Below are 10,217 nucleotides of genomic sequence, written 5' to 3' on the forward strand. Positions count from 1 at the left end.
AATTCCAGCTGCTCTCAGGCAAAGTTATAAAGAGGCAGGTGGTTCCCTGCCTCCTTATATATGATATATGATATTATATATATATATGATATCAGATATCTCCTTTCTCCATCTTGATCTCAGCTACCTGTCAATGGAGTCCCCTGCCCAAATAGGTATAATCATGACTTTAATATTCAAAACCTCCCAAGGCTGTGCTCCTTTCTTTGGAAACATCCTATCAGATATCTCCTTTCTCCATCTTGATCTCAGCTACCTGTCAATGGAGTCCCCTGCCCAAATAGGTATAATCATGACTTTAATATTCAAAACCTCCCAAGGCTGTGCTCCTTTCTTTGGAAACAACCTAAAGGAATAACTTCAGAAGAGGTAAAATTTCAGATATTGCAAGTCATGGAAGAAAGTATTTGGGGTAAAGAAAGCTTTCCCCCAGCTCCTCAAATGATAGGAGCTGTCCTCTAGAAGAATCATTAACTCATTCAGTCTCAAGTTTTAAAATATTTCAATGAAATTAACTCAGGTAGATAAAAATAGGTTGCAAATAATAATCTAGAGCTTACATATCTTTTATATATTTTTTCATAAATCAATCACCTACTACTTTTTCCAAAAGAGTAGAACTCTAAAACCATGATTGCTGAAGTCTGGCTGGGCACAAGTCACTGAACCGCCACACAGCACTTGTATCTTCAAACAGGAAGCTTTATTGCCTGAACTCCAATAGCACTCCACGCACACTCCCCAGGAACTCTCCCCAACGCCACCCAAGAGGCTCCTCTCCGGCACCCCACACACCAACCAGAACTCCCACCACCGGAACTTCACCAACCAATGCGAACTCTTCAGGAATCCCCCGCGAAAGCTCAACCGGAACTCAACGGGAACTCCGCAAGAACTCAAAAGTCATCATCTTAATGGCTCGCTGGTGTCACCTCTCAACCACTACTTCTGGCAAAAATGCCAGGTGCCACCCTGACTCGGCTGTGGCCCTCAACACATGATATTTATTTTAAAAGTTACCCCAAGTGGTTTGTTTATTCTTCAGTTTTTTATCGGTGTCTGGGACCATGGGACTTAACAGGCTAAATGAGGAATACTAACCAAGTGTGAAGGGCAGTCATTCATCTCAATTGACAAAGAAGCTGAGCCAAGGGACTGTAGTTCCAAGGTGGCATCCAGGTGGCCACCTTGTTTTTGTACAGTCTCCTTTCTCTCACCCCTCTGGACCGCTCAGCTCTGGAGGGCACCCCACGACTAACATACTTGGGCTGCTTTTAAAGTCCCAAGAAAGGCTGACAGAAGAGCACACAGCACAGACCAAGGAATGCTGGGAGAAGCTGAGTAGAAAGAGAAGTAAGCAAACAGTTGAGAGAGCTTCCCATTAGTATTAATTTAGGCATCAAAGAGAAACCTGAAAACACAATGAAAGCAGTAGTCAAAGACCATGGTTGTAAGAACAGAAGATAATAAGGCAGAATTAAAGAGCTGTAAAACACACAGGGCCAGCCCAGCACCTCCCCAGAGCCGGGCATGGCAGCTCCTAATGAACAAGGAGGGGGAGAGCGAAGGCAGGAAGGATCAGGTGCTGGGGGCCCTGCAGACCAGGCCTGACACAGAGAGGAGCTCCAGAGAGATGGGTTTATCCTGATTACATTTATTCCACATGGACATGGGAAGTCCGGAGTGGTTTATAGGTAAAAGCCAGCTGGTTAGGGCGAGGCTACCACCTCTGTTTCTCCCTGATGATTTAGTGTGCATTCAAAGAGGATGCTCCATGAACGTTTGCAGAACACCAATTATTTGCACGAAGCTTGATCTATATTTAGTTGAGCCTTGGCTGATGGTAATTTCTCTGTTTCCTTATTCTTGAGATAGAGTCTGAAATGGAAAAGAGAGGGCCAGTTATCTTTTAATAATCTGGAGAAAATGCCAAAGGAAATAATGAAGCACACAAGAAGTCCCTGGAGGTGAAAGTATAACATTCAGATTCAGGGATCTGGTTTACTAGTCAGGAGGTATAGATCCTTCTTTTCTCTTCCTCCTCTCTCCCTCCCCCAGTTTCCTTTAAAACTTTAGAAAATATTAAATTTTTGAACACTTTTTAATTTTGAAAATACAAAATAATATACACATATATGTAAATATACATGTGTATACACACACACACACACACACATACACACACACACAGAAAGAGGGAGGGAGAGAAACATAGACAATCTCTTAGGTATCCCATTATGGTTTTAATGTGAAATTCTCTAACAACAAATAATCAAATAATGCTGGATATTTTTTAATATACTTATATGCCATTTGATTATCCTCTTCAATGAAATACCTGTTTATTTGTTTTGCTAACTTTTAATTGCATTATTTGCTGATGGTTGAGTTTTCCAGTTTTTATATATTTTGTAAACAAATATGTGTATTGCAATACTTTTTCAGTCTATGGATTACTCCTTTATAAATGATTTGTTGACTAAAAAAATTTTTTAAAAGAGCAATAAATAAATAAAATTTGAAGATGAAGCCAGACTTGGGAGGGCTTATTTAGGCCTTTGTTAGTTTTCTCCTAGACCAATGCTTTTCAAATTTTGATGTGCATTTATCACATGGGAGATCTTGCTAAATTGAGGTTCTGGTGCATTAGGTCTGGGGTGGGGTCTAGATTCTGCATTTCTAACAAGCTGTCAGATACTGCCAGTGTTTCTTGGTTCATAGTTCTTGTTTCCTCTTGAATTATCCAGAGAGGTTTTAAAAAGAATGATTTCTGGCTCTCACCCGCAAAGATTCTGATTTTACTGATCTGGGTGTGACCTAGGGTTTGAGACTTTTAAAGGCTCCCCAGGTAATGTGCATATACCAATCAAGGTGGAAAAGAGCTGGTATAGAAGATGGGGGTGGTGTGGACACACATGGGCTGTTTCACCCTGGGATGAATCCGGATCTGTCTTTGATTGGCTAGGTAACCTTGGACGTGTGCCACCTGAGACTCCCAGGGTGAGAACAGGGGATAATCCTGGGGTGAATCCGGATCTGCCTTTGATTGGCTAGGTAACCTTGGATGTGTACCACCTGAGACTCCCAGGGTGAGAACAGGGGATAATAATAACTTCTTCTTAAGACTGGAAGGTTTAATTAAATTATGTTCAGTTCCTAGGACAGTGCTAGATATATACATTCAATATAATTACAGTTGTTCCTTGGTATTCATGGAAGATTGATTCCACAGGGCCCTGCAAATATCAAAGCTTGAGGCATCTCAAGTTCCTTATATAAAATGGAATAACCCTTGTATATAACCTATACACATTCTCCCATATACCTTAAGTCATCTCTGGATTACTTACAATATTTAATACATTGCAAATGCAATGCAAATAGTTGTTACACTGTATTATTTAAGGGAAAGTGACCAGAAAAAAATCTGTATATGACTGAATAGTCATATCCAGTTTGTGTGTGTGTGTGTATGTGTGTGAATATTTTGACACACAGTTGGTTCAATCTCTGAATGCAAAACCCTTGGCTATGGAGGGCTGATTGCATTTGGTTCTTTCCCTCAGGTTCCTTTGTAGTTTAGCAACACCTAGAGCAAGAGTAAAACTCATGTTTTATAGTTGGTTTAGTCAGTAAATGAATTTTAATTGACTTGGATAGTATTTAGAAAAAAATTCAAAGCAGTCATCTAAACGAAAATCTAGATTTTGGCTTCCTTGGAAGATTATAAAGATTGGCAATAATAGGTACCATTCGACCTGCTTGGAGCTGAGTACAGCCTCTGTTCAATGAGCAGCTGCCACTGTCTTCTTCATACTTCGATTATGTGTATGTGCACCTGTGTTGGCCTTCCAACTTGATCCATGTGCTTCACCTCCCTGGGTCTCAGTAACATTTGAGTTTGCCACTTCTACTCTTAGAACTCATGTTCCAATTCCTCTTTTTTCCAGAATCTGGACACAAAACTGCCCTTTCTTCTTATGACTTCTTTTTCTTTGGGCATCTGATGCTCTTGGCATACTCTTGTGAGTGAAATCACCTTCCTTCTCTATGTGTTAATTATTGCATTTATTCATTTAGTGGGGAAAAATGGGTGGTATGGACTGTTTATGCACCACCCCCGAAAATGAATATGATGAAGCCCAAACCTCCAGTACCTCTGAATGTGACTGTATTTGGATCTAGAGTCTTTAAAGAGGTAATTAAGGTTAAATGAGGCCATGAGGGTGGAGCTAGCCTAATCTGAGTGTGTCCTTAGAAGAAGAGGAAATTGGGGCACACAGGACACAAGGATGTTCTTGCCTAGAGGAAGGGCCACATGAAGACCCAGAAAGAAGATAGACATCTAACCCCAGGGCAGGGAAGAAGGCTCAGAAAAAACTAGCCCTACTAACAATTTGGTCTTGCACTTTTAGCTTTGGAACTGTGAGAAAATCCATTTCTGCTGTTAAAGCCATGCGGGCTGTGTTTCTTCGTTATGGCAGCTCTAGGACACTAACACAGTAAGAAAAAAATAAAACCCTTTTTGTTTTTGATAGAATCAGCTCTTTGAAAGTATTATCTAGTTAATGACACGGAATAGTCCAACAGCTTTCCACAGCTTCTATCTTTTGGTTTGTTGTAGAAAAGCTTTAACCTGAGAGATTTTTCCCACCTAAAACGATTCTTTGTCTTTCACTTTCATGATTTAACTGGTACTTTATATAGTTTTTCTGAAACTGTAGTAGGTGTTTCCAGGCCAAGAAAGATGGACATCTCTCTAGATGACAATGAACCTTTAAATTAAAGAAAAAAATGTTTTTTAAAAAATAAAAGACATACATGCACATAGTTTAAAGTCAAATCGTTATGCAAGGCTGATTATAAAAACCACTAATGCTGCCGGGAGTGGTGGCGCATGCCTGTAATTCCAGGGGCTCAGGAGGCTGAGGCAGGAGGATCATGAGTTCAAAACCAACCTTAACAACTTAGCAAAGCAATTAGCAACTTATTGAGACCCTGTCTCTGTTATGCTCGAATTCGGGACCCCCGAAGACTACCAGAGACCCAAGATCGATGTAAGCAGCAAAGAGGTGTTTATTGCGAGCTAGCTCGGTCCTCCACACGCACACACAGCAACTGGTGACGCTGAGAGGCCCTGAGCCCAGGGTTTGCAGCATTTTTATATACTTTTTGGAGAGGGCAGGGACTTCACATACATCATAGCAAATCATCACACACCACGGGAAAATCAAATAACAACTCTAAAACATGATTAGCACATTCACTGGCGGGAACAAGTTGGATAGGGGTGATTGGTCAGTACAAAAGGGGTATTCGTTTGAACTGATTGGTTTGAGCCAAGAGGGGTGTACGTGCTGAACTACATGGTTTCCCAACAGGTTATCAACTACCATAAACTTCTGGGAGGGTCATCTGGCATCCCAGGTATTTTCCTGTCTCATGCTGATTGGTGGCTGCTAGGGGGTTGCTATGGATCTCCACCTAGCCTGACTGAGTCAGGGACACCTGGCACAGCAGATCTCTCCTGTTATTTGTAGATAAACAACTTAGCAGGGTGGGAATGTGCTTAGGAGTGCTCTGTGGGTTTTTCCAAGGACAAAGGTCATGTCCCTTCCTTGGACAGGCTTTGCTCTGAGGTAGAGGCTGGTTTTTCATCTCTAAACAAAATATAAAAAAGGGCTGGAGATGCAGCTCAGTGGTTCAGTAACCCTGGATTCAATCTTCAGTATTAATAAACCAAAAAAAAAAAAAAAAAAAAAAAAGACAAAAGCAAAAAAAGTCCACTAATGCTTTGTACACTTCTGCCTCCACTGGCATTAAATACTCCTGGCTCCTCTGCCTTTTCGTCTTATTTTCTGGTACTCAGAATTCCTCAGTTTTACAAATCATTCTTAAATGGAAGAGAAACATTTTTTTTTTCTTCTTCACTGTCCTCTTCCACTATACACAGATTCCTTCTTGTCCACCCATCTGCATCCTCCCCGTATATTTAAATTACACTTTCAGTTAGACTCCTATCCAGCATTGACATTATTCAGACTATATGAGTGCTTTTCACACGTGAGCCATGTAATACATTATGATTATGCCTTTTTTCTTGCACAATGGTTTGTTTTCCTGAGTTGATGATTATCTCATGTTTTGCTTTGCTTGGTTTTCTATGTACTCATCAGAATTCATCCTTTGATCCCATCCCCAGTTGTCTCCCTATTAATAAGAGCACTCCTACCTGCTCCACCCCCGCCCCCCCCATCACGTTCCCTGTATTATTTCTCCACAGCAAACTTTCTATTATCTCTTCCCATAACTATGCTGGATTTTCCATGGGGAGTATGGTCAAGGAAGGAGGGAAGAGATGCATCCATCCAATTTCCTGATGAGTTGCTACAAGCCTTTCCTGCCTGACCTGCCCTTAGAAAGAACCACCGGCTAAGGCATATATTGATGGCCAGGAGAACTAGGGGGCTGTGGGGAAGGCTGAAAAAGATATGCAGACTTGTAGGGGAAAATCCAAAGGAGTGACGGTTAAGTGCAGGAATTGCTAAATTTAAGTGGAAATTCTTTGGAAAGAGTTTGAAAGGCAATTTATCTTTAGACTCAAGATTCAAGTTTGAAAGGTTTATAGTTATAGAGAACAGGATCATTCAAATATCTTCTTTTACAAAACGAACAGGAATAGTCCCACTCCAAAAACTCTTCACTTAATTTTAGATTTAGTAATAAGGAAGATATCTGGATGGAACTGAGCAGAAGTGTTACTGAAGAATTTTAGGAGCTGAGCATGCTTTTCTGCAAATAAGCAGCAGGCTCAGTTTTGCAAAGTATTCTTTAATGAATGTCACCAAGGATGGAGCTTCCATTCATTTCTCTCCGAGTTACCCATAAAACCCACAAAAACTTTACCCAGTGTTTTTTTGGGGGAGGATGAGGTGATAGGGACTTGGCCTAAAAAGGAGGGAGAAGATTTAGAACAAAGCCAGCTTCTTAGGACATTTGGTTTAGTTTTAACCAAAGGTAAATGTTGTCAAATAGTCTTTGAAAAAGTTTCACCAAACTAAACTTACCGATACCCCTAGAGAATGCTGGACTTGCATAACCTGGGGTGAAAATTGAGTTATTGTTTTTTTCTTAAATTCTTATTTATTTATTGTGAATGAAATTGAGCACATTTCTAATGTTTTATTGGCCCTTTTCTTCTTCTTTTTCTTATGGGTTCCCTGTTGTCCTTTGCCGATCAGTAAGATTAATTTATAAGATTACTGATTTATAAGATTTGCTGACATAGAAATTCATGAACTTAGAGAGGCATTCTTAGAATATTTGTATATAAGGATATTAATTCTTTGCCATATGACTTGCAATTTTAAATTTTTTCTCTTGATTTTTTTTTTTTTTGTACCAAGGATTGAACACAGGGCACTTAAATACTAAGCCACATCCCCAATCCTTTTTATATTTTTTATTTAGAAACAAGGTCTTGCTAAGTTGCTTAGGACATTGCCAAGTTGCCACGGCTGGCTTTGAACTTGTGACCTTCCTGCCTCAGCCTCCTGTGCTGGGATTGCAGGCACGCACCACGGCGCCTGACTTTTCTCTTGATTTTAAAAATGCTTTTTGTAGTTCAGAAGATTAAGATTTTTATGTAATCAAGTTAATCATATGTATTCTTTTACAGCTTCTGAGTTTTCTTTTACACTTGAGAGATCTTATAATCTAATGATATGATTCTCTGAGGTTTTCTTTAATTAGAGTTTCCAGCATGTCTTTGGTTTCTCTCATTTTCATGGCACAGCTGCTCAGGAATGAACCCACAGAAACTTCTTTCCCGGCTCATTTGGCCACATTGTACTGCTGGCTGCTGGTGAACCAGGAGGAGGTTCAATTGCTTTTCAAATCCAAGGCACAACAGGTGCTCAGCTTTGTTGAATGATCTCTGCTGACTTGTGTTTTAACTCAACAGGGATCCACTCTTCATAAGTCGCCACATACTTTCCCAACTTTATCACACGCACAGCGCCAAGCTTTTCTCCCCTAGAAAGAGAGGCTGTTGACAAGGATGGGGTGACCTGGTCAGCTCCAGCCAGAGCTGGACACAGCTTTATGGAGTCAACACCTTGCAGGGCTGCAGAGGCAGTTTCTCCTCGTCATTACCACTTGGCGACAGAAGAATTAAAAACAAAACAAAAAAACCCCCGATGATTTCTACTTAGGAGCAGCCTTTGAGGGAGGATTTATTCCTTTAAATAAACCATATTGGAGGTAAAATGCATTTTGTCCTGCTAGTTGGGAACTAGACTGGAGGTAGTGGTGGGGAGTCCCACTGTGGTTTCCAGTCCTTTTCTTGTCACTTCCTGCCATCTACCGGCCATAGTATGAAATACTCTGCAATTACTTCAGGAGATGCCAGGGAGGAAGTTGAAAGCTTTTCAATTTGAAGTGTGATTTCCCAGATAAGCTGGGTCGCAATGCACCAGTATCCATCATTTATTTCCCTGAAAACAGCTCTAGGGAGATTAAATTTCTGAGAAATCGTTTTATTATTTTTGTTCCTTTGAGAGGCAGTGTTTGAACTCTGATCACATGTGCTTATTTTTTATTTTATTTGTAAAAAACAGATTGGTGCATTATAATCATACATATTAGCGGGTTCTGTGGTTTCATAGAACATGCACCTGAAGTAATTTTGGTCACCTGTGTTTAAATCTTGTGTCTACGAGATTTATTGTCTGTCTGATTTTGGGCAAGAAATGAAATCTCTTGCTGCCCCAGTTGCCTCATTTTTTGACATGGGAATGATACTAGATCTTGCCTCTCAGTTTTGACTCCTGAGTTTACATATGTAAAGACTTTAGTACCGTGCACCTCTTAAGCACTCAGTAAGTATTATCTGTTACTTGCTTGAAATCTACTTAAGCATTTGAATATTCTACCACTAGATTTGCATGGAACAGAAAGCAATTCCTAAATTAGTTGTTTGTAATCTTTGCCTGCTGTGTCTGTAGCAGACACAGACTGCCTCCATTTAAAGTTTGGAGACTCAATTGGAAAGCAGCAACTTTCCTTATCACCTCTTGCTGGAATAATTCATATTCCTTGTGAGCTCTGACAACCCCGTAACTGGACTTCTCTTTGACTGAGGATTTCCATCATGGAATCTAGATCTGCCTTACCTTGAACATTTCTTGGGTTCCTAAGAATCAGAACCACTCTGGTACATCATCTTGTATGTTATTTAGCAACTACTCAATAAATGTTTATTGAAAGGATGAATGAATAATCTCATTTGATTCCCCCAGGAATTCTGAATCAGGTAGAGGAAATACGAATTGAGTCCATCCTATAGATGGAGAATAGAGAGACTTGCCTCACATGAAATGGAATGTTACCAAGATTCAAGGCTGGGGACTTTGTGGCATGCCAAAAATGTACATGAGGAAGGACAAAGGGAAGGACAGGGAATAAGGCTCACCTTTAGACTGTATGCAAGGAGTTATGTGCTGGATACTAATTTTTGTGAGACTAAAAGGAGGGTTCATATCTGAAGCTGGTCTTCCATGCCTCATCCACATCCTATGGAATTGTATTTTCATAGCCTGATGCTATGAAAGGTTCCTTACCTCTGCCATCCCATCACTGATGGTTAGTCTCATTTGTGCTGAAATGACCTGAGCTTTGGGTCTAGATGTCAAAATATTTATTCCCCAATTTCACTTGCAATTCTTGAGAGGTAACAGAAACCCATCAGAACATCACTGCTACCTTTTATTAGATACAAAGATCCTAGTCTGTTGAGACCCAGGGACCATGTGGGATCACTAAGCTGTTATTCCCTATGATCCTTTTTACATTTTACTTCTGCAGACCGCAGCCAAAGGAGACTTTCTTAATGATATTCAACATTTATTCATCAAATTCTTATTTAGCACCTACTATTGTGCCAACAAGGGCACCAAGTGACCAAGTATCAAGGAAAGGTGACCCCTTCCCATACCCTCAGCTACCAGTTGGGTATTACCTAATGAGAAGGCCCATTGAGAATAAAAATGGTACATCTTTACAATCTAAGTTCCCAGAAACACCAGGACAGGGGTTTGAATCTTCTACCGCTAGATTTGCACCTATGGGCAAGTTTTCCTCATCTGAAAAATAGGAATATATTCCTTTCAGAGCTATAGTAAGGATTCAAAATGTACATAAAGAATGGATTGTGAATA

Source organism: Marmota flaviventris, chromosome 12 (genome assembly GCF_047511675.1).
Source record: "Marmota flaviventris isolate mMarFla1 chromosome 12, mMarFla1.hap1, whole genome shotgun sequence".
Classification (NCBI taxonomy): Eukaryota; Metazoa; Chordata; class Mammalia; order Rodentia; family Sciuridae; genus Marmota; species Marmota flaviventris.